This window comes from Pseudophryne corroboree, unplaced genomic scaffold (assembly GCF_028390025.1).
Source record: "Pseudophryne corroboree isolate aPseCor3 unplaced genomic scaffold, aPseCor3.hap2 scaffold_1362, whole genome shotgun sequence".
Classification (NCBI taxonomy): Eukaryota; Metazoa; Chordata; class Amphibia; order Anura; family Myobatrachidae; genus Pseudophryne; species Pseudophryne corroboree.
The window spans coordinates 51,893-55,290 of NW_026967988.1; the positions used below are offsets into that span (position 1 = coordinate 51,893).

Below are 3,398 nucleotides of genomic sequence, written 5' to 3' on the forward strand. Positions count from 1 at the left end.
TTCACTGGAAAGGCTATGGTCCGGAGGAAAGGTCTTGGGTCCTGGATAAGGATCTTCATGCCCCGAGGCTCAAGAGGGCATTTTTTCGGGAATTTCCTCAGAAACCTGGCTTTAGGGGTTCCTTGACCCCTCCTCAAGGGGGGGGTACTGTTTGGCGCCGGGGTCCGCTTGATGGTCTGCGCGGCCCGGCGCCTAGCAACTAGAGATGCCGTGCACGTACAGCCGCCGGCTCCCTAGCAACGCTAGACGCCGGGCGCGCTGAGCCGCACGGACCCTAGCAACGGGGACGCCACTGGCGGACCGCATTCCCCGTTGCTAGGCTTTAGGAAATTAAGATATTCACCTGCTCTCTGGCCGTGCAGCAAGGCAGCTGCACGGCATTTATTCTAATCAGCCATTAGCATTAGAGACCTGAGACAAAGAGATCTGAATTATATGAGAGCCGACCAGAGGAAACACAAATTATGCAGTCAAGTGTCCCACATTTGGGGAAATCGCAGATGCAGCACACCCAGAGTGCAATGGGTGAGCCTTGCCCTGGGAGAAGCACCTTCCTGATCATACCTGGCAGGTAAGTAGGAGTTGGGCAAGAGCTGAGGAGGGTCGCTGCTCGGGCACCCCCCTGTCAAGTGAAGGAGATCCAACTGAGGCAGCACAAGAGAACTCTCGAAAGAAGAACAAGGCTAGAGGAAGATCTGAGACACAGAAATCTGGCTTTTACCAGAGCTGACCAGAGGAAAGCACAAACACAGTCCCCCACTACCACAAATAATGCAGTCGAGTTTCCCACATTTGGGGAAATCACAGGGGTCAGCATACCCAGAATGCAATGAATGAACCTCACCCTGGGAGAACAATCTTCATGACCATGGTATCTCCTATGCAAAATAAGTATGATTTGGGATAGGGCTGGGGAGGGCCGCTGCTCAGGCACATCTCTGTCAAGTAAAGGAGATTCAACTGAGGCAGCACAACCTAACCGTGGTTTTTTTTTCATTCTTTATACCGTCATAGTGTCATACTAGTTGTTACGAGTATACTACTATCTCTTTATCAACCAGTGTACAGTGCGGTAGTTCACGGCTGTGGCTACCTCTGTGTCGGCAGTCGGCAGGCAGTCCGTCCATCCATAATTGTATTATAATATATACCACCTAACCGTGGTTTTTTTTTCATTCTTTATACCGTCATAGTCAGTCATACTAGTTGTTACGAGTATACTACTATCTCTTTATCAACCAGTGTACAGTGCGGTAGTTCACGGCTGTGGCTACCTCTGTGTCGGAACTCGGCAGGCAGTCCGTCCATCCATAATTGTATTACAATATATACCACCTAACCGTGGTTTTTTTTTCATTCTTTATACCGTCATAGTCAGTCATACTAGTTGTTACGAGTATACTACTATCTCTTTATCAACCAGTGTACAGTGCGGTAGTTCACGGCTGTGGCTACCTCTGTGTCGGAACTCGGCAGGCAGTCCGTCCATCCATAATTGTATTACAATATATACCACCTAACCGTGGTTTTTTTTTCATTCTTTATACCGTCATAGTCAGTCATACTAGTTGTTACGAGTATACTACTATCTCTTTATCAACCAGTGTACAGTGCGGTAGTTCACGGCTGTGGCTACCTCTGTGTCGGAACTCGGCAGGCAGTCCGTCCATCCATAATTGTATTATTATAATATATACCACCTAACCGTGGTTTTTTTTTCATTCTTTATACCGTCATAGTGTCATACTAGTTGTTACGAGTATACTACTATCTCTTTATCAACCAGTGTACAGTGCGGTAGTTCACGGCTGTGGCTACCTCTGTGTCGGCAGTCGGCAGGCAGTCCGTCCATCCATAATTGTATTATAATATATACCACCTAACCGTGGTTTTTTTTTCATTCTTTATACCGTCATAGTCAGTCATACTAGTTGTTACGAGTATACTACTATCTCTTTATCAACCAGTGTACAGTGCGGTAGTTCACGGCTGTGGCTACCTCTGTGTCGGAACTCGGCAGGCAGTCCGTCCATCCATAATTGTATTACAATATATACCACCTAACCGTGGTTTTTTTTTCATTCTTTATACCGTCATAGTCAGTCATACTAGTTGTTACGAGTATACTACTATTTCTTTATCAACCAGTGTACAGTGCGGTAGTTCACGGCTGTGGCTACCTCTGTGTCGGAACTCGGCAGGCAGTCCGTCCATCCATAATTGTATTATTATAATATATACCACCTAACCGTGGTTTTTTTTTCATTCTTTATACCGTCATAGTGTCATACTAGTTGTTACGAGTATACTACTATCTCTTTATCAACCAGTGTACAGTGCGGTAGTTCACGGCTGTGGCTACCTCTGTGTCGGCAGTCGGCAGGCAGTCCGTCCATCCATAATTGTATTATAATATATACCACCTAACCGTGGTTTTTTTTTCATTCTTTATACCGTCATAGTCAGTCATACTAGTTGTTACGAGTATACTACTATCTCTTTATCAACCAGTGTACAGTGCGGTAGTTCACGGCTGTGGCTACCTCTGTGTCGGAACTCGGCAGGCAGTCCGTCCATCCATAATTGTATTATAATATATACCACCTAACCGTGGTTTTTTTTTCATTCTTTATACCGTCATAGTCAGTCATACTAGTTGTTACGAGTATACTACTATCTCTTTATCAACCAGTGTACAGTGCGGTAGTTCACGGCTGTGGCTACCTCTGTGTCGGAACTCGGCAGGCAGTCCGTCCATCCATAATTGTATTACAATATATACCACCTAACCGTGGTTTTTTTTTCATTCTTTATACCGTCATAGTCAGTCATACTAGTTGTTACGAGTATACTACTATCTCTTTATCAACCAGTGTACAGTGCGGTAGTTCACGGCTGTGGCTACCTCTGTGTCGGAACTCGGCAGGCAGTCCGTCCATCCATAATTGTATTACAATATATACCACCTAACCGTGGTTTTTTTTTCATTCTTTATACCGTCATAGTCAGTCATACTAGTTGTTACGAGTATACTACTATCTCTTTATCAACCAGTGTACAGTGCGGTAGTTCACGGCTGTGGCTACCTCTGTGTCGGAACTCGGCAGGCAGTCCGTCCATCCATAATTGTATTATTATAATATATACCACCTAACCGTGGTTTTTTTTTCATTCTTTATACCGTCATAGTGTCATACTAGTTGTTACGAGTATACTACTATCTCTTTATCAACCAGTGTACAGTGCGGTAGTTCACGGCTGTGGCTACCTCTGTGTCGGCAGTCGGCAGGCAGTCCGTCCATCCATAATTGTATTATAATATATACCACCTAACCGTGGTTTTTTTTTCATTCTTTATACCGTCATAGTCAGTCATACTAGTTGTTACGAGTATACTA

General features: G+C 44.9%; 1 non-coding gene and 1 pseudogene across 1 annotated transcript; both read right to left on the reverse strand.

Annotated features, from left to right (window-relative positions):
- Positions 1 to 424: 424 nt before the first annotated feature.
- LOC134995075 (U1 spliceosomal RNA) lies at positions 425 to 579 on the reverse strand (annotated as a pseudogene).
- Positions 580 to 731: 152 nt separating this feature from the next.
- LOC134995073 (U1 spliceosomal RNA) lies at positions 732 to 895 on the reverse strand. Its single transcript, XR_010197960.1, has one exon. It is a non-coding gene; the product is annotated as a U1 spliceosomal RNA (small nuclear RNA).
- Between the last annotated feature and the right edge of the window lie 2,503 nt (positions 896 to 3,398).